The sequence below is a fragment of the Ursus maritimus genome, unplaced genomic scaffold (genome assembly GCF_017311325.1).
Source record: "Ursus maritimus isolate PB19 unplaced genomic scaffold, ASM1731132v1 scaffold_7, whole genome shotgun sequence".
Classification (NCBI taxonomy): Eukaryota; Metazoa; Chordata; class Mammalia; order Carnivora; family Ursidae; genus Ursus; species Ursus maritimus.
In genome coordinates, this window is record NW_024426885.1 from 42,817,760 (window position 1) to 42,841,456 (window position 23,697).

General features: G+C 42.6%; 1 long non-coding RNA gene across 1 annotated transcript; it reads right to left on the reverse strand.

Annotated features, from left to right (window-relative positions):
- Positions 1-17,418: 17,418 nt before the first annotated feature.
- On the reverse strand, positions 17,419-19,885 carry LOC103667877. Its single transcript, XR_569887.1, has 3 exons — positions 19,666-19,885; positions 17,971-18,075; positions 17,419-17,881 (listed from the first exon to the last, which is right to left on the reverse strand). It is a non-coding gene; the product is annotated as an uncharacterized LOC103667877 (long non-coding RNA).
- Between the last annotated feature and the right edge of the window lie 3,812 nt (positions 19,886-23,697).

A 23,697-nucleotide genomic window follows, 5' to 3' on the forward strand; every position in this document is an offset into this window, starting at 1 on the left:
AGAAAGAAAGAAAGAAAGGGAAAGGAAAGAAAAGAAAAAAAAGAAAAAAAAAGAAAAGAAAAGAAAAGGAAAAAAAAACCCAGCTATCGGCAGTTACCCCACATGGACTATATCACTGTTTCGTCTACTTCCTCATTCAGTGCATAGCTTCTCAATGAACAGTCCTCATGCTGGACCATTTGGTGCATCTCCAAACCAGTAGCCACTAAAATGCCTGGCTCCCAGTTGGGGACAAGCAAGTGTGTTGAATTTAATTAAATGATTCACTGCTCAGGTGTTGACTGGTGTCCATCATGGCAAGTTCTCATAAAATTCTTTCGGGGCTCACTCTGTTTCGTTGATCCACAAGTAGGGATTACCCAGCACACTAAAATCTTAACTTGTATTCTCTGAGGTACGGACTTCTTGAGGCTAAAACAGCACTCTGCCTCTGTTTCTCCATATGTACAAAACAAACTCCCAGGAGTCCATAGCTTAAATGGTGAATAATTGGAGATAAGAGATACGACACTTGTGGCAGGATTGACATGACAATGACTGATTGACGATGATTGAGGCTCCACAGAGTCAAGCAGAAACATCAGGGAGGAAGGACACAGCTGCTGTGGGTTCAGATAAGGTTCACAGGGGAGGTGGTATTGGTGCTGAATTTGCTAGCAGGGAAAGGGGTAGAGGGTTGAGGCAAGAGGTAAGATGGGGGAGTGTGGGTAGACCCGACCTGGAGATATTAGAAATAAGATGGCTTGGGGAAGCTAAAGACATGATTTGACATGAAGTGAGCACGGACTTTGAGAGGGAAGGGTTGAAGTGACAAGAGACGAAGCCATACGAATAGATAAAGGGTCATGATGGTCTTCTGGGGCAGACTAAGAGGCTAGTGACATCCTGTGGCCAACTGGGCTTCTTCTCAGGGTGAACTATTCTGTGGGCCATGGAGGCTTCCAGTGATGCAAGTTTCCCATCTTTAACCCACATCTACTTAGATAATCGTCATATCCAGAAGTGCTGCCATATAATGACTCAGATTTCTGGTGTGTTTTCTGCCATCAGAGAGATAGGACATCGGCAATCATGTTAGAAAAAGATCTTTATTTTCCCCTTCAAAATAAATGCTTTCTCTCCTCTCTTTTCTGCCTGTTTCCCTCACTTCATTGTCAGTAAGAATCATGGCTTTGACAAATGATCAGGTGAGCTGTCTTCAGACTAACAACAAAGGCAGTTTTTAAAAATTATTATTTTATATTTAAAAATAAGCTTGGCTTCTACAAGTGTTCCTGTTTCCTAGACTGATGACATTGCAGGTGGGCCTTCACTGTGAAGAGTAAACACTCCAAATTGCTCCCCCTCCTTGTGGGCTTCTTAAAGCTGAGACTGTTCGCTTGGAGAACCATGTTTGGTAAGTATATGTTTTACAGCAGAGTTCCCTTCACCTCATACCCGACAGCAGGCATTAAAACTTCACCGAAAATTGACATCAGAAAGTAGGAAGATTGTCCTAGGGCCATGGACCTAAAAGGCTTAAGGACTCCAGATAGTTTTAATAAGATAATTAGAAGCCATAGCCTGTGTTGAGGATTAGACTTCTCTCTTTTGTTTTTTTCAGTAGAAAGCACAAGAGAAATAATGATTCTTAAAGCCATCAGAGCAAAAAGAGATGGGAGAGGGGACTGGAGGAGGAGGAGGAGGAGGAGGAGGAGGAAAGATGCCAAGCAGAAAATTTGCAACCATTTGCATGATAAACAAACACATCCAGGCAGCTTGTCCTTTACCACCAATGCTGGAGTAGAGGGCTGGCTGGTCGGAAAGGAGGTGGTTTGGAATCTTGATAAAGCAGAAGGGAAAATGAGCCTGTCAGCCAGGTCACCCCCAGCAGTGCCTAAGCCCTGCCAGGAGCAGGGCTTCTAACACTTTTCTAAAGAAAACGACCTTGCGGATAAGTTCCTATCCCAGGTGGTCTGGGTGCTCACCACATCACTCCTGGGACCCTACTTGCCTCCTGGAAAGGCAATCCTGGCTGCCAGCAGCCTCTTGGACTAAGGTGGTCCCACATATGGTAACGGGGTCCCACTCGCTTTCTCAAACATCACCCACCAGCTTTTCTGTCCTTAGTTTCCTGTCCCTTTTCTTCCCTTCTCAGCTCTTCCTTCCAATGGTGATGCTAAATAATTCCAAATAAATATGATGAGCCTGCGAAGCAAATTGCTACCGAGTGAAATGACTATGGTTAAGAGTGCTAGTCAACAACCAGCACTATTGTAGGACCTCCTAGCACACCATACACACGGTACTCAAGGCTATAAAGCAGCGTCTCCTGTTACCCTCGTAAGAAAGCTTCGAGGAAGCAAGTTCTTATACCCAAGACAGTTCGTGACTGAGAAACAGAAAGACTGGTTACCATGTGTGAGGTCACACAGCTAGTGACTGGCAGAGCCAGGTGCTGGGGCCCCATGTGCGTGGTCACTCTCGAACACTGATAGTAAGGGGCTTGACCATCCACTTTCCTCATTGTTCGCTTATCTGTGTGAGCATGAAACCCAGGATGCCTCTTTGGTGCTTTCTGACCTCAGCAATTCTAACAAGTCTGATTTTCTGAATTTAATTTCTGTGACTCTTGACGAAAAGGATCAAAGAGTTGCCTTTCTGACCTTGCCCAAACCAGCAAAACTCCCCAGGGCTCAGCAACAGTGAGCATGCAATTTGGAAACAGACTGCGGGGCTGAGCCTCCCTCCCCCAAAAGCCTCTGGATAAGCACTCTGAGCTTCAGTCTTCTCATGGAAATAACGTCTTCCTCGTGGAGCTATGAGGAGGGCAAATGAAATCTTGTATCTAAAAGACCGAAAACAAAAACCTGTCGCAAAGACGTGCCCGGAAAATACAAGTCCCTGCCCTCACTCCCTCTCCTCCTCAGTTATCCCAGGCTTGCGCCAGGCGGTGCTGGGGACAGCGGCAGCCTGATGTCACTGCTTCGTGCGGATCCTTCCGGTGGCAAGGCGGGAGAGAGGGACAGGCTGAATCTCCCCTGCCTCGAGAGCCTGGCCTGCAGGCAGCAGGGTGACCTGGGTGCTCCTGCTGTTGAGGTGTGACCTTAGGGTGGAGGGACCTGGGCAGGACCTGTTTTCAGTTCGTCCATTTAGTTACCTTCCAGCCCCGGCCTCTGGGGGTGTTGAGAGTTGCAGACAACGATACAGGAGAAGTATCTGCTATGATGTCCTTCGGAGAGGAAACAGTTAATTCACGTAGGTTCTTTTTCTTTTTTTTCAAGTTATATCATTTATTTTATTTTTCTAATGTTTTTTATTATATTATGTTAGTCACCGTACAGTACATCCCTGGTTTCCGATGTAAGGGTCGATGATTCATGAGTTGCGTGTAACACCCAGCGCACCATGCAACACGTGCCCTCCTTACCACCCATCACCGGTCTATCCCTTTTCTCCCTTTTATTTCCTTTCGTGTTCAGATTTAGGCCTCTGCAAGGGCTTGTGCTCTGGCCTGAAGGATTTGGAAGATGAACAAAACGAGCTCTGTCGTCGGACCCCGGGACTCTGTCCAGGTGAAAGATGCACCTCACCCTGAGGTGAGAGCCGCAGAAGAAGGGGCGTGAAGGATGAGCCGTCTCCCTCCTCAGCACTGGGGCAGGGAGGCAGAAAATCACAATCACCAGGAGCCGTTCTTCATTTTCTGCAATGAAATCTGGGAGGATCATCTTCAATCAGTGTCATTGCCGGGAAGAGAAGGAGCCACTTTATATGCTAACTCGGGCTTCCCACAAAAAGAAAACCTTGATGAGGCCATCCGTTGGCATCTGCCCTCGGTCCTTCATACCTGCCCCACCCGAGCCACCCACCACCTTCTCCCCGTCGTGCACAAAGCACAGCCCATCCCCTGGGCTGTCATTCTCTGTCGTCCTCATTTCCACCTTGATTCCTGGGGGTGCTCCTTTCCTGACACCCTCTGTCAGCAGGCGGGGTTCCCCGAGTTCTCTTGTTTCTCTTTCCTGCCACACATACGCCTTCTAAGGGGCTCTGTAACACCCCCCACACATGGGTCACCACGGTTGGCCTCGTTTCTGAGCCATGATGCCCCCCACACCCCTTATTTCCTTTTTGCCTCACTTTTAAGGCTTGAGAAATTATAAATTTGTCCTCCAGGCTATGATTCCAACATGGCGCCTTGCTAAATTGCCTTGAGGTTCTCGACCTGGGACCTTGTCAATTTTATTCAAGTCATTAGAACTTCTCTTCCAGAGCTTTTCTAGCAGGATGACCATGTGTTTTATCCCAGTCCATAGGTGAAGCCTGAGGACAATCTAAAACATTCTGTAAGGATGAGCCTCCCCTCACCCTCTCCACTGCTGTCATCCTGGTGTAAGCCCATCTCATGGGTCATCAGCATTGTTGTAATAAGCGCTTGCCTGGTCTCACTGCCCGGATTGCTTACCTTCCCCATGCACCTCCAGAGTCTCTTCTCCGAACAGCAGCAACAGAGGGCTCATTAAACATAAGGGAGAGCTGCTCAAAGCCCATTGATGGCTCCCTCCCCTTGCAAGGAAAAAGCTTTTGGCTTTCTAGCTCCCACCTCACTTCACGCCACACTGTCTGCCCTCTGACCTCACCTTCTACCCTCCTACTCTGCCCCTTGATTCTCCTCGCTGTTTCCAGCATTTGAGGCAGACCTCTACTTCAAGGAATGTTCTTCTCCCAGAAATCCACGCAGGTTTTGTTTTTTCCTTTTCTTCACTTCCTTTATTTGTTTCCCCGAATAAAACCCACCTTCTCATTGAGGTCTTCAGTAAACACTCTTTTAAATGGCAACCTTTACTTCCTGCATGCTGGTATCTATCATTCTTATTCCCCTTCCTGGCTTTATTGTTTTCTTCACAAGGCTTATCATTTTCTAACACACAATATATTTTTTCTTATGTTTTGTCTGTCTCCTCCCAATCAATTTTAAGCTCCATGAGGATGCGAGTGTTTTCTGTACCCCAGCACCTAGAACCCTTTCTGGTGCAGAATGCGTCCTCGGTAAATGCATGTGGAGTAAATGCACTCTAGTAACGCCGGCCAAGACCAGGACCTGGGCATCTCTCCATCCATCCCCTTGCAGTTTGATTCCTCATGACAATGCACGTCGCCCTTGACTGGCCCCCTCGGTTGCCCATAGCAGGATGATGATCAAGGCTTAGTTCCTTCCTTCAGGAAAGAAACCTGTTCCAACATTTTTCTAGTCATTATTTCTACCCTAACTCCAACTAGATTTTTCTTTACCATGTGTCACTGACTTTAAGCAACTCTTTCGAGTGCTGATGACCTTGGACACACCTGTTCCCCATTCAAGGGCCAGGATGGAGATGAAGGATGGCCCCGTTATTATTACAACTTGTCAAGAAACCTCATTGGTTTGATCGATCCAGACAACCTTCATTCAGAGGGAAGAGACAAATCAGTCATACCAGTTATTTGACAAGGTGTCAAAGACACAATCGGCTATTTGGCTGAAATGAAATATCCTATGAGGTGGGTTGGTTTTGTTTAGAAACATGACTTCTCTCTAAGACTCTATAATAAAAGTCTACACATATACCCAGTTATTCAAATTCTTAGACAGTAAGCCCAAACTTGCCTGTTTACTTGTCCTAAAGACAGGAAACTCTATTTCTGGATGGACATGGGGGGAAATTCCTAGCCACTTCCCTATAATCATATTTGTGAGTTTCAGTAGCCAGAGTCAGATCGGCTGTGCCTGAGACAGGGTGGGGAACTAGAAATATTCATAGAGTGGCAATACTGCTTGAGCACTTTTCATGCACACTGTTACTTATTTCTCAAAATAGCCCTCTGAGATAGGTTTTATCAGCACATTTTAGTGATGAGAAAAGTGAGGTGTAGAGAGGTTCAGTACTTCTCCAGAGTTGTTTGATATGCAGCACCAGAGCTGAGATTTGAATCGAGTACTCTCTGATTCCAAGCCCAGTTCCTTTAGTGTTTCAATCCCTGTTCTCATTCTTTCTCTTCTAGGCTAGTTCTGTGGCCAGTTGCGTAAGAGTTGTCTCTCGGATACGGTCCTTTTCTGACACACTGTGTCACCCATTGGGGCTCCCTGAAGTAGCCAACGGTTCAGAAGGAAAAGTAGATTGAATATCCAAGCCCTTCCCCTTACATGATCCTTGGAATGTATCTGCTTTCCAGGTATGTACACAAGCATTGAGGGATTAGCCATTCCTCAGTTAACATCCAAGGTCGACATTACTTCCTTAATTCTGTATTAAGATTTAGCCAGTTGCTAGAAAGAGAAATCCACCTTAAATGTCTTAAGGAATAAAGCAAATGTATTGGCTTCCTAAAAAGTCCCAGAGCTAGCATTAGCTTCAGCAACGGTGGAATACAGGTGCTAAAATGATAGCATCAGGAATATGCCTCTCTTTATCATGTCTCTGTTTTCTTTCATGTCAGTATTTTGTGACCAACCTCTCCCTATCAGGTAGCAACATGGTTACAATTAGCTACACTTATCTCACCTGAGCAATCCCAGAAGAAAGAGGCATTTTCTTTTCTAACATTTCCAAGAAAACTCAGGAACTGAGTCTCACTGGTCTGGCTAGGGCCATGTGCCATTCCTGAACTCACAAAATGGCCAGGATAATGGAACGATTTGATTAGCTAGACATAGAACGGGATGGGGTCAGCACCACTTGAACAACATGGATGAAAAGTTTGGGAAAGGCATTTTCAAAGGCAAATCAGAATATTATGTTTTCAGTAATGGCAAGAGGATACTGGACATCCAACAAAAATAATGCAAAACAATACAAAACATCCAGCCACAACAACAGATAGCCACCACACCAACTGTGTGATGTAAGGTAACCTGCATATGCTCCATGTCGAGTGCTTTGCTCATCCATAAAACAAACGTAGTGTATTTCACAGCATTAGTTAAGGATTCAATGAGACCAAGTTTGAAATTGCTTAGTACAACTATCGATGCTTTGTAAGGCCTCCAAATAGCACTCTATTATTTCCCATTACAATGCCCCGGGCCTCATGAGTCTTCTTACACCTTCCTATATGCAACTCGATTGCCTTATTTTCCTCATGCCTCTGGCTCCTTGTTTGAAGGGCCCAGAATTTCTCAGACAATTTTGATAATTTTTTGATGGCTACAGGGTTCATGGGAAGCTGGAACTTTCACTGAGAAGGCTGCCTCAAAAGCCGTTGGCAGCCATCATTTCTCAACGAGAGCCGCGTGTGTATGATTTGTGCGGACACAGTATGAGGTACGGGTACACATCTCATTATCCTGTTAATCCCCTCACATGTTGCTCTTTCTCCATAATCTCCTTTCCCCAAAGACAGGGAGGAAGAGGGAGACAACAGTAACACACATAACAGATTGTGCTTTGATATACATGAAAGATCTGGGGTGGGGAATAGCATCTTCTGTAGAAAATACTCCGTAAAACTTGGCCCCGGGAGCAATTAACCGGCTGAGGACTATCTTTTGGGGAAAGTCATATTAAATAAACTGTGGAGATAAGCTTCTGGGGACAGCCTTTTCTTCCCCTGTCTTCAAATCCGTTCTGTAAATATTTCAGGAAACGTGCTGAAAGCTGCCGCGCTGGTGGGGGAATAGCACTGGTTTAGAAAGCACAGTTTATAAGCCATGTTCTTTGGAATGCCGTAAAAAAAGTCAGCCGGCTTTTGGAACATGAAAATGGCATAGAAAACAAAGGAACTCCAGGGAGCAGGTGACCATGACACAGAGGATTCAGTCTTCTCATTTTGTTTTTGACACGTTCTTTGTCTGAACGTGAACTTTTTTCCATTTCAGAAGAAGGAAAGTGCCTGGCAATTAACATTCACTCATTAAACCAGGATTTGTTCTGGAGTCAGGAGATCTGTCCACGAACAAAACTGACAAGGTTGTTGCTCTCAAAATCTGATATTCCAGTCAGGGAGACAGAAAGTCAACAAAACGAAGCAAGAAAAATATGGGAGAATAAATGTAAGCCGGAGAGTTGAGCCAGGTTTAGGTGGCAGAGCGAGGCCACGGCCGTGCTGGCCCGAGTGGTTGCAGCAGGTGAGTGCGGGTGCTGCGTGACCCTGTTTACAACCCAGTACACACATCCAGCTGCGGGAGGGTAACTCTGTGGCCAGTGGCTTAAACCTGCAACCTCTTCCTGAGAATTGTCCTTAGCTGGTAGGAGATGCCTGTGAGGCAGCCAATGACTGATTGATTCCACAGTACAAAAGCCGGGCTCCTTACTTCAAGGCAGGCCACCTATGAGCAATGATATACGCACCAGATCTTTCCCCCACTATAACGCATAGATCAGTCCAAGGTTAGACATTACCTAAGACCACATCTAAGACTGTGTCCTTGTTCTCTTTTTCTCTTCCCCTCTCTGTTTCCCTCACTCCATCGCAGGCTTCCCCTGAGCATACCTTTAAATAATCCATGTGCTCCCCAACCCCTCTCTTAGGCTCCGATTCTAGGAAACTCAACCGAGACAGTGGGCGAGGAACACTGCTTTTGAGTTATTATATTTAAACTGGGAAATGAGTGATGAGAAGGGTCCAGGAATGCAAAGACTTAGGGAAACAAACTTGGCATGCTTAAAGAACCAAGAGAGAATCTTGGGTGGGGGGTGCTAGAAAGGGGGAAGTAGGAGAAGAGGGGGTTGGAGAGTCCTAAGAGCTGAGCCTCTATCTTATAGGATAAGGATCCTGGATTTTAATCCAGGTGTAATGTGAAGCCATTTGAAAGTTTAGAGCCATTGTATGTTCTGACTTGTGTTTTACAAAACCCCCTTTGTAGAACAGATAATCCTGGGATCAGAATGGAAGCAGGGAGACCAGGTGGAAGATTGCAAACAATGAATTTGGTTTGGACTAGAAACTAATTGTAGACGTATTATATGCCAGACAGTTGACCTGCACTTTCCAAGTTTTACTAACAAATCCATGAGGTCCTATGATAGCCATTTTAGAGATAAGGAAACTGAGACACAGATTGCTTAAAGGACTAGTGTGAAATCATCCAGCTATTAAGTGGTATATCTGCTATTTAAACCAGTCTATCTGGTTCCAAAACCAATGTTTTTTCTTACTGTACTGTCCTCCTCATCTGATTTCCATGTGTATAGTTTTCTTTGAAAATAGCTCAATCTCTTTGGCTTGCCATGTTTGGGTTATCAGAGGTGTGGAAGCATCTCTGTACAACTGGGGATAAGAGTCCCTGCTGAAGCATCAGTGTGTTGGGCCCCCTGAAAGGCCAGTTGCCATTATTCAAACACATCTGTTTATAATTATGAGGTGCCCTTACACTTCCCCTCTTTGTCAACGTAATTACTCTCAATTATATGAACACTCTGCCCTGATCAGCCCAGGGATCCACTCCCCTGCCAACTACAAAGGTTGATTTCCAAAGCCCCTGCCATCCAGTCCAAACATATGGATCCTCTTCTCGGCTCCAAGCACAAGAGGATTCAGGTCCAAAAACAGTGTGAATAGAAGCTAGTTTTTGCTTTGTCTTGATCATTGCAGGAATGCAAGAGATGGTTAAATTACCTAGGGCCAGGTTTGCCATTTGTCATGACTTTGTCAACTAGAGGGAGATTTTTAATGGGCATTTAATTTGAAAGTTGTTCTCTTGCCATGAAAAGCCATGACAATCCCCAAACTCCTCCTCCCAACACGATGCAGATAGAAAAAGAGAAGCCAAAGCTGTTTCCAGTAATCATTTTAGATTTAGGGCAGAGGAGATCTCCCAAAGTTCAAGGAGGGCACAGATCTGATGAATAGCAAAATAGGAAAAGCAGTAGCTAGAGCTTTCTACATGGCTGATGACGATTCCAGATTGAAACCCAAGCTTTGAGAAAGGGCAGGTTGAAAAGTTCTCTGTAGTTAATATGAAACTTTGAAGTAAATACAAGATAAGTCCAATTTGGTGCACTAGAATATGGAAGAGAAAAAAGAGGAAAATTATCATTTACTTAGCCTTCCTCTTGCCAGGCGTATTTTAAAGTGCTTTACCTCTATGATGCCATGCAATCCTTACACCATTCCTACGAGGGGGAAGGATTATCATTCTGGTTTTCTAGTGGAGGAAATGGACTCAGAGTTTAACAGTTTGCCAGAGGCTATACACTTAGTAACTTCCGTTGTTTCAAAAGTTACCAGAACTTTCCCATCTGCAATGGTGAAAATGGAAAAGTATTCCAGCAAAGGAGAAGTCCAGAAGAGGAAGAAAACATGACTGGGAAAGATAGATTGTCTTTGGAGATACCTGACCAAGAGGCTTGAGCAGCTTTTGAATTTGTTGTTGAGGGAATGGTTAGGAAAAATACACAATCCCAATAATACAGCCTAATGAGAGATAGATAGAGAGAGAGCGCTCATGTGTGTGTGTGTGTGTGTGTGCACGCACGTGCACACATGCATACACACCAAAAATAACTGCATATAATTGCCTATCATTCATTTCATAGTGAATAATATAGTTGCTCTCAAATATCCCTCTTTGACCCTATTAATACAGAAGAGCCATCCAAGTCTTGTAATCCATGTACCATGCAGCTTGTAGGGTAGGTTACCACTTCCCAAGGCAAGACACTAAACAATTCTATCTCCACTGGACTAAGGCAGAGCTTAATCCTGTGCTCCTCAAAGGAAGTCATTAATTGTCCCAGGTCAGATTCCAGACCCGCAGTGATCACCTGAAGTTAAATCCACAGGCAGAGCAGAGCTGTTGATAGATAGGAGTCTTTCCAAAGAATTTCTGGTGATCTACTTGGCTTCTCTCTGTTCTACCCTATAAATGTCAGAGTTTCTTTAAACAATTCCCCCTGTTCCAGCAGATGTAGAGGCACGAGTCTTACATGCAGGCTGATGGTGTAGGCCCTCTCTCTGAGAATAAGGGGATGCCGTTGGGCTCCTTCAAAGGAGTCCCAGCCTTCTCTTTGTAATGTCCTATTCGGAGAAATGTGTTGGGAGAATCTTGACTTTAGCATGGACTCCTTCCTAATTCTTCCCATTAAGGTGGTCCTACCTCTATTCAGGAACTCAGATACAGTCTGTCCCTGATGGCAAAAAGTATATGTTGCTCTTCAAAATTTTTTTCTTTTCATTTTTTTTTCACTTTCTTTGTTCATCTATTTGGCTCATCCTTCGCAATTTTTTTCCTTGTCCACCTAGAACTCAGGCTGGTCTCCTATGAACTCTTTTCTGAGTAATACACAGCCAACTACAGTGGATAGAATTTTCCTTTATTCTCTGGTGTGTCCTTTGAGAATTGAGAAATGCAATTGCCAATCTTAGCAGGGTTCAAAGAGAGCTGTATTCAGAAAGAATAAGTGGGAATATGATCAAGCAAGCGTTTTCAAGTCTCAGTAAAATGCATTTTGCTGAATAGACAAGGCTGAGAAGCCAACTTACAAAAGGCAATCCTCTAACCAAAACAGCATGGTGATGTTCCCCTGGCTTTGAAGGACCTCTCGCCTGGCCAGAGAGATAGCCATCTAGTCGAGTCAACTGTATGGGATCCTAACGCAATATTTAGCTCATGGCAAACTCTGGACCAGTTTTCATAATTCCTCTCTCATGACTTCCTAATTAGGTCCCAGTGATAGAAATAAATATAATAATAGCAAACACCAATTCCAGACCATCACCTGTCAGGGGATGGTTCAAAGCACTATTCCATGTGTTTTCAATGACAACTCTGTGAGATAAGTATTACTTAAATCCCCACTTTACTGGTGAGAAAGTGAGGCTGAAGTGAGACGAAGTGTTATCATGGCCACACCACAGGTCAATTTGACATCAAAGTCAGTGCTCCTAGTGCTTTGTGTCTCTGTTAAGGTTAACTACAGATTAGAGCCCCATGTAGGGGGAGAAAGGTCTCATAAGGTATGGGGTGCCACCATGCGCCAGGTACCATGTGAAGAAATTTATACTTGATTTATGACTTAATTCTTACCACAATCCCTCTGGCAAGTTACTTTCATTATCCTTCTTCTGTTCTGCAGACACGGAAATATGGGCTCTGGGCCGGTAGTGTGGTCCCCAAGGACATAAACTGATTCAACAGCTATTTGCTGGACATCTGTGAAGTATCACGTCCTGTGCTAGATGCTGGAGCGAATGGAGTAAGTAAAGTTACAGCTCAGAGAAGGATCTGGACACTAACTGAAGAGCCACACGAAGGGGTATATGATTACAATTGTCCCAAGTGCAGGCCAGGGTGCCCTCGGAGTTAGCGTGCGCCTCATCGGCCCATCAGAGGAGACATCCCCAAGGAAGTGCGGAAGGAGCTGTAATCTAAAGGACGCATAGGACGTAGTGAGGAGGAGAGGGAGGACCATTTCAGGCAGGCAGAAGAGCAAGTACTAAGGCCCTGTGGGAGGAGGGAGTGTGACCCATGTGAAGAGCTGAAAGGGACTTTGAGAGTGAGGGAGTGTCAGGGAGCCATGCAACCAAGGGAGGCCAGTGAGTTTGAGAGGAGCAAGGCTTGGCTGAGCCAGGAAAAACCACACCACTGCCCCCAGCCCTTGTTGTTTACTCTGTCATTTTCCATGGGGCCTCAGGGTTCTACAGAACTGTCTACAGTTGACCGCAGAGGTCACAGGGAGGCTTAGGAGCAAGCGCAGTGCAGGCAGAGGCCAGCTTAGTGGAAGAGGAGGAGAAGAGGGGAGACTGAAACATACCTGGCAGGAAAGGTTGCCTGCGGTGAAGAAAAAAAGAAGTAGTGTTCTTGCCAGGGAGAAAAATGCCAGTTGTGGGACAGAGAGCACAGTCCCAAGGGCGCAGAAAGTGTGTGTATATAGAATGGAGTGGTGGGGGAAATTCCTGGTTCGATTTCTTTCATTATCGAGTATAGCAACATCGGAAAAAATTAAAAAATCAGAAAATCCCTTGAAGGCTGAGGCTTGGATTGACCATCCTCACATCAGCATCCCAGAGCTCTGTGCCGGGTGGAAGGCCACAGGATGTGGAACCACTGGGCGGGGGTCTCTACGGAGCCTCTTAGGTCTGGTGCATAATTACTTTCCATTGGTTTGGATCCATGCCTCTCTGTACAGGGAGGGCCTTGGACAGTGTGGGGAACAGGAGCACAGGGAATTAGAACTTTAAATAGTCATATTATCCAGTCAATTCAGACATTGTGGTCTGTCCAACCTGCCCACAGGGTTGAGACTTCACAGGCAAGTCCATGTAGCCCTTATTTGGGAATCTTATATTCACTAACCTGGCATCTGGTCCTTCTCAGTCCTTCCAGTTTCAGGATAATCTACTCCACAAAACCTAATCTCCTTAAGGCTGGGCCCCCCATACCAGAATTCCTACCCATCCCACCCTATTCAAGACTAGGTTTGGATAACAGAGAATCTGGATAGTGAGGCACACAGGCACTGGTTAATGGGATCCCACGATGCTATTTGAATGCCTGGTCATCCTGCGGTGCCATCTTTCCATGCACCCGTGCCTCTGCTGATCTCTGACCTCATCAGTGAGTTTCTTGGACCCCTTGTAGACCACAGCCACTTGTTGCCAACTGTCTTTTTACCTGTACCTCTGGGAATCAACAGGTACCATCTGGCTGCCCACCTGTAGGTACGCTGATACCTGATGCCGCCCATCTGCCAATTGTCTGTTCAGCCTCTGCTTGAATGGCCACTCTGGATGCTGGATTCCATCTCAGCCTTTTGCCAGGACCACTTGCCCGACACCTGTTTTCCCTCCCCCGGACAGACAGCTTGCTTTCTTGCTTTCCCTTGCCTACTTGCAGTGGGTTCCACCCTCAGCAGTCATGCTGTCTCTGAGTCCTTGAGACCTGGTACCTTTACACCCAGGCCATCCAGACCCTGAGCAAAGCTGGCGGAATTTCAGCAGGGCAGGCCCTTTGCAGACAGAGACTGAATTTATCTTGCTGCCCTAACCTTGGATCATAGCTTACCCATGGTAGATTGTAGGCCTTCACTAAGCCCCACCACATGTTCCCAGCACAATCTGTCTTTCATTTCTTGCTTTGCTTTCTGGCTGTCCACAATTTAATGGCATCTGAACTTTTTGCTCAGTCACTGCCACCTGCCTCTTACTGGGGAAGGTCTTTGTCCCCTTAAATTCAGTCTCTAGCAGGGGTTTTCTACCAAACTGAATGGATTTCCTTGAGCCACAAACCACATCCCACCTGACCGTATGTCATTCATTTCCTGGGGATTCCCGGGTCCATGTTCTTCCTCAAGGACGGCCTCCATCCAGTTGTGGTATTTGGACTATGGTTATTGCTATTGGTATCAGTCCTAGCAGGGTATCTGAGCAACTTACTTAATATTTCTGAGCTTCAGTTTTCTCATCTGTTAATGGTGTTAATAAGCATGTCTATAACACAGAGGTGCTGTGAGGATTAAAAGGTTAAGATACGAGGTACACTTGGAAGAGAGCCTGGGAGACAGGGTGCCCCGGACCAAGCTTAGTTATTACCCCCGCTTCCTGTCTTTCCACACTAGTGTGCTGGGCACAGGGACCCGGCTAGGCTAGGTTGATATTGTAGACCTACTGTCAGCTCCGGGGTGGTTGGCCATCTTAGCAAGATCACTTAGGATCTTTGCTTGGTCTCAAAAACAGAGACCCTACAGGAATCAGAAGGAGTAAAAGGAATAAACTTGCAGCCATCCATTCACTCATTCTTTTAATCATTCAAGAAATATTTATTAAGCCTCTGTTCCATGCAAGGCATTGAGCTCACTGTTTTGCATGCCTCGTCTCCTGTACACATCTCCTTGGGTTGGGCATTTCCCAGGAGCTGGAATCCCCATATGGGGAAAACTGGATCCATATATCCTGCCCCAATAAGTTCTGCTTTGTGAGCCTATGACTCTCCTGTCAGATAGTGGGGTCTGTCCAGGCTGAGGGAGCTGAATGCCCTCCATCCTTGCTGAGGTCTCCACATCCAGAGTTGGAGTGAGAGGGGCATTTAAACCAAATCCTTTCTAGAGCTCCCCCCACCTTTGGTTTCTAGCATCCTTGAGGCTCTGACACATTTTCATTCTCTCTTCCTGAAAGAATGCTCCCTGGACCCCACCCTGCTGTCCTCTGGCCCTGCCTGGCTGCAGCCATGCCTGTGTCTCTCTGCATCTGTAAGACCCTTCAAGGCAGGGTCCCCATCTGTCTGAATTATACACGTCCTTCACCAATTCAATGCTAAACAAGCACTCTGGGCAAACGGAAAGAGGACACTTTTTCCTCCTGGAATAAAACATACAGCCACAGTCGAATATATGTTGGACACTCTAATCAGATTTGGAAATATGTCTATAATTAAAACTGCCAAATTGAACACTAGTTCTAAAAATTGGTTTCATTAGTAATGGGGGAAACTATTTTAATTCATCAGATTATAGATAGTTTTGCTGCTTTTTAAAAAGAAATTAATTTTTAAAGAAGAGAATAAAATAAGAAGCTAGAAAATAGCATATCTCAGGCAATGAGTAAGAAAGTTCCACTGAAGTTTCTCATGCCTTCCTCTTTATGCTTCTTTTTAAAAAACAGGAGCAAATGTTCTGCAGTGATAAAGGTGCTAAAAAGAATGACTGGGAGACAAGGATGTCCTTTGGAAAATTTTGTCTTACTAATTTACAAAGTTGCTTGGTTGATTGATGGAAGGATGGACAGCGCTTAGGAAGAGTGAAGAAGTTTTCAGAGTGGCCTGCCAACCGATCTGGGTTGGCAAACATCCATCTGGTGCTTAAGTGGGTATTACTCTAGACCACATCTAAGTGCAGCTGAAAGGCTCAGGGCCATGGTGGCTGTTGTGAGTAGCTCTGGTTGGAGAGGGCTGAGTTCTCTTCTAAATGTAGACTCAGTCACAAGCTCACTGGGGATCAAGGTCAAATTGCTTCACCTCACTTGGTCTTGTTAACTCAGATGGAAAATTGGGTTAGAAGCAGATCACATACGTGGAGGATAGTGGCAGCTACCCAGGGCAGATTTTATAGGGTAGCGTGGTCTCTGAGGAAGGAAGGATAGCTTAGGTGGATGGATAGACAGGAAGGAGAAAATAGTACAGGCTCTCTGGGGATCAAGAATCCCCATTACCATCAGGAGCATCATGCTGGGAAATCTTTTCCGTTCCCTACTGTGAGTTGTTGCCCAAAGTCTCTGCCTCTCTCAGACCCACAGTGAGGATTACTGCCCAAACTTGGGTTGGGCTTCTGTGGGCTGCAGGAAATGGAGGGCATTTGGGGAATGAGCAATGCTCTTGGGATGAAAGGTACTCGATATACGCTTGGCCAATGAAAGCAAAAGGAAGAGGCTCATTTCTCCCGGCCCCATCTCACAGATTAGCTCCAGCTTGAAGCTCTGGTTCCCTGGCTCTTGCTGGAGGGGCTCTGAATTTCTCAGATGAAATTCTGCTCAATACTGATTCTGTCCCACAGATGACAGGCGACTGTGTGCTCCTGGCTGTACCTCGGCATCCTTTCCCATCCCTACCACACTCATTTCTGCCCAAGGGATCTGGGGCCCAAGTCCGAGAGGAATGACCATCAAAACTTTCCGTATGAAGTAAATGCACCATGGGATATTTTCCTAAAGTGGATTTATCGAATCCCTTTCTATGGAGATAGTGATGGAAGAGCCTTAGTGAGGTGTGCTCACTCTGTGTACCTCCAGTCAAGCATAACCTCGGAAAGAGAGATAAATTGGTGTCCTCCACTCACTGTAGAAAATGAAAATTTTCTGCTGGGTACCTAGAGCCGGACAGGAAACCATTGATCATCCTGAACAAACATCCTTCAATAAATCTTTATCTCTTCCGAAGATAATTGGGAGGACAGTGGCTTTTGAGTTTACTCTCAGCAATCGCCTCCCTTTCACTCTTCCGGGTGTATTTGTTTTCAAAGCCATAATATACTACATGGCCCCATCCATCAAGGCAGAGGAACCCCAAATGATTTCCTGTTTCAGCTCCAATGTGTCAAGCTTGAAAATTCTCTTAATCCACTGGCTTTGTGAGGTGCCTGGCATTTTCCATTACAGATAAGCATGTCATGTTGCCTCATCCCTCACAAAGGATGTGTCCACACTACCAACCCCATTTCTCTGTTTGGATTGAAAACCTCCACTCCTTCCCTTCCTTGAATTCACTTATTCAGGTGTTCATTTCACATGTAACCATTACGTGCCATTCACTGTGCCAGGATGCCCAGTGGCTAAAGTGGACCTGGTCACAGATGTGAATGTGCATGACGTCTACCCAAATAAATGTCCCTGGGGTCCCGGCTTCCTTGTCAGTACCTCCTGAGGTGTGCCAAGAAAGGCATTTGGTGGGCCACATTCATAACCAAACCTATACCTTTTCAGTTCTAAAAATCATTCGAAACATTCAAAGTGTTAATCTTGGTATTTTTTGTTTATTTTCTGAACTCTTAGTTAGCTGTGTGGCTGGTACATCAATATCCTAAGATCCATATTCATGTTTTTAAAAATCTAGGTTATTATAACGTATAACTTTTAATAAAACTGTCCTTACTATAGTAATGCAAATCACGGCAGCCCTGAAAGGTCTATGAATCAAAGCCACCACCTCCCGCCCAGCGGTGGTAGTTCTTTGGTATTCGCAGGATAACCTTTAAATAGAAGAGTGTGTTCTTAAACATGCTGGGTCTCTGCAAGGGTTCCTCCCACCACGTGATTAAGAGGCCCAGCCTTTGTGTTGCACTGTTATGTGCAAAGGTAATGGAAAGAATTTTTCATGTGACAAAAACAAATGTTGACTCTTACGAGAAGATTTCACAAGCATCTCTTGAGCGCGAAGGTCACCAATACAATGCAGCTCGTTCCTTTTTGTAAGTGTATAAAATGCAGGAAATGATGGCTCCTATGAACAGAGGGAGATGTCAGATTTCACAATGAAGGCTGTTTCAATAAATTATAAAATAGCAAATGGAGAGTGATGAAGCAAGTTACCTTTAGAGTGGAGATGTCCAGAAAACCCCATGTTTACCAAGTGATCAATGCTAACGTCACCCATCACGGAATAAATTGGCATCCTGTGCTTCCTGATGGGATGTGCTGAGTGAGACAGAATATCGCTTTTATAGTAATGCTACCAAAAATCACAGTGTGAATCTAATCCTGAGACAAATACAAATTGAGAGAGAGGTTACAAAAAGAGCCTGGCTTGACTCTTCGAAAATATCAAAATCATGAAAGAGAGAGAAAAGAAGAAAAAGCAGTCTGCACTAAACAAGATGGAATGAAAAGCGTGACCTTGGATTAGAGACTGGATTAGAAAAAGAAAGTGATACAGATCAGATAAAGATCTATCTATCTACGGATCCATGCATAATATTCTCTCCGTCTCAACGATGTGTGTGTATCCCCTAAGAACAAGGATATTCTCTTACATAACCATCACACAGTTATCAATTTGAGGAAGGTTAGCACTGACAAAACAAAGTAAAAATATTACCTGATCCTCTATCCATATTCAAATTTTGCTAATTGTCCCAATGCCCTTTAGAGGTGGGATCCGCACACTACAGCCCACCTGCCATCTGTTTCCAGAAGTAAAGTTTTATTGCAATAAAATCATGCCCATTTGTTTACATGTTGTCTATGGCAGCTTTCATATTACAACCACAGAGTTGAGTAGTTTCAACAGAGACCATATGGCCCATAAAGCCGAAAATATTTATTATCGGGCTCTTTACAGAAATAGTTTGCCAACCCCTGTTTTAGAACGAGTTTACTCCAGCTCTCTCCAGACTTATGCATTGCACTCAGTTGTCAGGCCCTTAACAACTCCTTTAACCTGGATTAGTTCCTCCCCTTTTCTTTGTTTCTTAACCTTGACATTTTTAAAGAGCGTGAGACAGTTATGTTGCAGAATTCCGCTCATTGTGGGTCTGTCTGCTGTTCCCTCACGATCAGACTCAGGCATGCATTTTGGGCAGGAGTACAACTGAAGTGACATTGTATTCTTTCCAGTGCATCATATCAAGAGGCTCCTGATAGGGTTTTGTCCCAATATGGATGATGCTGCCTTTGGTTGGTTGGCTGAGGTGGTGCCTACCAGAAGAAAAAAATATTTTGCTCTAAAGCACATTATTAAGATTAGTAACATGCACGTACGGGCTATATATTTGGTGATAACAATCTACCAATATTACATTTTCATTGTTTGGCAATTATGCTGTGGTTATATAAAGAGTGTCTTTATTCTTAGGAAATTTTTACTAAGGTATTTAGGGATGTAGGGTCATTATAATGACCACATATCAAAGGATGCAGCATTCACACACTCACACTGTAAATGTGGAAAATGTTACCATTTGGCCAATCTAGGTAAAGAGTATGTGGATGTCCTTTGTACTATTCTGATAACTTTTTAGTATGTTTACTTATTTTTAATTTTAATTTTAATTAATTAATTAATTTAGGAGAGAGAAAGAGTGCAAGCTGGTGGGGGGCAAAGGAAGGAAGAGAATCTTAAGCAGACTCTGTGCTGAGCGGGGAGCCCAATGTGGGGCTCGATCTCAGGACCCTGAGATCATGACCTGAGCTGAGATCAAGAGTCCGAGGCTTAACTGACTGCGCCAGCAGGCACCCCAGTTTAATTTTTTAAAATAAGGTGTTAAAATAATAACAATATTATATTACCTGGCATACAAGACACAATGGAGTGTCAGAAGACCGTCAAGAACTGGGGTTGAACATGAAGAACATCCTCTTAGTCCTGTAAGGAGCATTTGAGGGGACCACAGTGGATGATAAGGGAGCCCCCAGGCCATTGTCACATTCCCAGCCACGGCATTCACCCACTGCACTGGATAAAGTAGATTTTTATTTAATTGAATAGAATGCTCAGTGCAGTTTTGATTTACCCACAAAAGCTACAACTTCAACAACAACAACAAAAAAAATCAAGAAGGAAAAGAAAAAGGAAAAAGAAGAGTGACGGTAAAGAATTTTAAGAGAGTTTAAGCAAGCCAAAACATATCAGTTATAAAATTGATGCAAATTAGTAAAGAGTAATGTCTCAGGTAGGGTTCAACACAAACACACTAGAATATAAGGTATCTGCAAACAGATAAGCCTGAAACATAAACTACAGAAGGGACAGAGAGCAGAAAAGCGGTCGCCAGGGGCTGGGGGGCTGGGAAGCAGGGTGGGGAAGTGGGGAAAGGTTGGTGGGGGGCACAAACTTTCAGCTATCGGATGAATAAGGTCTGAGAATCCAAGGTATAACATGGTTACCAAGCATGATAACACTGTATTGTATAATTAAACTTGCTAAGAGAGTAAAGCTGAAATGTTATCACCAAAAAAAAAAAGGTAAGTATGTCAGGCAATGGATGTGTTAATTACCTTGATGGAGGAATCCTTGCAAAATGTGCATGTATATCAAATCATCATGTTGCACACATCAAACATCTTACAATTTTATTTGCCAATTACACCTCAATAAAGCTGGGGAAAAATTACAAAAGGGAAGAGTAGCAATAGATCAGGCAAATGAAAATGCAGAAAACAGATGCAGCAAAATTAATAACAGGCAAAAGAGAATGGAAGGGCAGAAGCATAAAAAGATACCAAGAATGTTATTTTATATTTTAAAATAAATAATTCACAACGAAGACATAATATTCACAAAATGAATAGTAAAACATCCAAAAATGTAAAGAAAAAACTGTTAGAAATCTAAAGAGAAATTGACAACACCTTAATTATAGTAAAAGTCCAAAATGCAAATTTTAGTGTTTGACCCACTCCGATGACAAATTCTTTTTAAAGATTTATTTGAGAGAGAGAAAGATTTATTTTAAAGATTTATTTGAGAGATAAAAATATGCATGTGGGAGGAGCAACAGAGGGAGAGAATCTTCAAGTAGACTCCCCGCTGAGTGTGGAGCCCAAGGTCAGCTGGAACTCATGACCCATGAGACCAGACCTGAGCCAGACCAAGAGTTGGCCACTTAACCGACTGAGCCACCCAGGTGCCATGACAAAAATTTTTAAAGTTAGAGAGAGCTTCCTTAATTACTATTTCAGTATATATCAAATATACTGAATATATATATATACATATATATATATCAAATATGTATATATGCAGATATACATATAGAGATACACATATATATCAAATTTGTAACTACAGGAAATGACTACAGAAAATCCACTTTTTTGATGCCCCTATCGTATGTACATAGGAAGATCAGATCCAATAGTATAAAAGAAAAAGAACCTCATTGAGTCCAAGAGTAGAAATTCTACAAGTCATAATTGACTTATTATAGTGCAAACAAAACAATATTAAATAACAACCTTTGACAAAATACCCGCTTAATAATTATAATCATAAAACAACCACTATATTTAAAACTAAATAACAGAGGATTAAGCAAAAACCTCCATTTTTTAATTTTTAATTTTGATTGAAAAATGAAATTAAGGATTCTGTCAAAATTAGTGTCAAGCTATCAACACAGTTCAGATTATCTCACACAAAGCTAGTCTCAAGAAAATTCATAAGCTTATCCAGTGTACTATTAAGTATGAGAAAAACCTGTAAAATAAACTTTCATTCTAGAGGCAAAGAAAAATGATAAATTTCTACAAAAGTCATAGAAACATTTAATAAAACCAAACATAAATAAATTAGACTATGATGCAATAAAATCGAGAAATCAAAGACCTGATTCTTATAAAAGAACAATAATATGGATGTGTCTCTGGCAATATGAAAAATTGCATAAATAAAACACAAAAATATATAACATTATGCATTGAAAGTAGGATATACGCATGAGAATGAATGACATAATTACAATGGAACGCAATATGTTGTTACAAGTTTAATAATATGGGGCTCATTGATAAATGCATGACTTTCTTGAAATATGTAAATTACCAAAATTTATTCAAGAAAAGTTAGAAGAGGAAAATAGGCCATTAACTGTGGTAGAAAATAAAAGTTGTCCATGAACTTTCTCCAAAATGAATGTTCAAGCCAAATCATTCTTTGAAAGAATTTTATTCAATGTTATTTAAACCATCAAAGTATAAGAAACTAATAATACAAATTTCTCAATTAGCTGTATAAAACTAGCATGAAACTGATGCAGAACTTTAAAAAAAGATAGCACCAAAAGAAAACCTGTACTCAATCTCACTATGAATATATATACGTGTGTGTATATTCATAAATAAAATATTCAAAACTGTAAAAATGATACACTATAGACTTGCAAGAGTAAATCCCAATAAAACAGTAAGGCAAAGGAATTTGAAATTTTGCAAATTGTTTAATAGGGAAGAAAGTCCAATATGATTATCAGAAAGATAAGCAGAAAGGGAGGTGGGTAGGGGATGGGGTAACTGGGTGATGGTACGTAAGGAGGGCATGTGATATGATGAGCACTGGGTGTTATAGTCAACCAATGAATCATTGAACATTATATCAAAAACTAATGATGTACTATACCTTGGCTAATTGAATTTAAATTAAAAAAGAAAGATCAGCAGAAAAAGGTATTTGATGAAAACTTGCATTCAATATATTATTTTAATATAGATCACCAGGAAGATAAGAAAAAGTCTTCAGTTTGAAATCAATAGTCATCATCATGCTTAAGTGATACACTAGTGCCACTGCCACTAGAGCCCCGAAGGGTCTCAAGTGCACTGCTGTTCCTTACCATTGCTACAGCCAGTGCGAGAATCCAGGAAAAATAAATACCACATGCATACAGGAAAGTGGAAAAGGAACAGGCAGTTGACTATGTGGCAAATCAAAACAATTTATTCAACAAATGTAGACATAGTGAAATTATCTAAGAAAGCTACTTTGCATATAATTACGTTTAGAAATTTATTCTACGATTCAGAAGTAACCATTTGGAAAAAATGAAAGAAGTCCATTTTCGGTATCTAGTATATATGATATCCAGTATGTAGTACATACTGAATATATATCTATATTATAAAAATTAAGTAAGTTATCTTCAGAATTCTTTTGAGCAAAACTGTAAATTTTTACTGAAGAAAATAAACACTTTATATGCATCATATAATCCTTATAAGTAGCCTGTGAGATAGATATGATTATCTCCATTTCACAAAAACAAATACTGAGATTCAGAGTGATTCAGTAACCTGCTCAAAGCCACAGGATTGAACGATCATATTATAGGTTTATTTGAGATCAGTAAATAACAAAAATATGTAGTAACCAATATAGGAAAAAACAATAACGAGCAATAACAGGAAATCCAAAGACATTCAGCAAAGTATTTAGATAATGTAATTATGATAAAGAGAGGTATTTTTGTTACAGGAGAATAGATTGTGTATTGTTAAAATTAAACAATCACTATGCCCCTAGAGAAAAGTATCATTTACATGCTCACTCCACAATATACACCAAAAATTTTCTGATAGGTTATGAGATGATAAATAAAAGCATGAATACAATTAAATAATGGCAAATATTTGTTAAATGTCAGGCTGAGAAAACCCTAGAAGAATGATATCAAAGGCAGAATCCATGAAGAAAAACATTAATAGATTTTACTAAATAAAAATGGAAAAGTCATATAGGAAGAAACTCACTATAACTCAATTACAGAAGTAAGCAGAGAACTGAAACAGTATTGTAAGGCGAAGAGTCTATGTCTTTAATCTTCAATT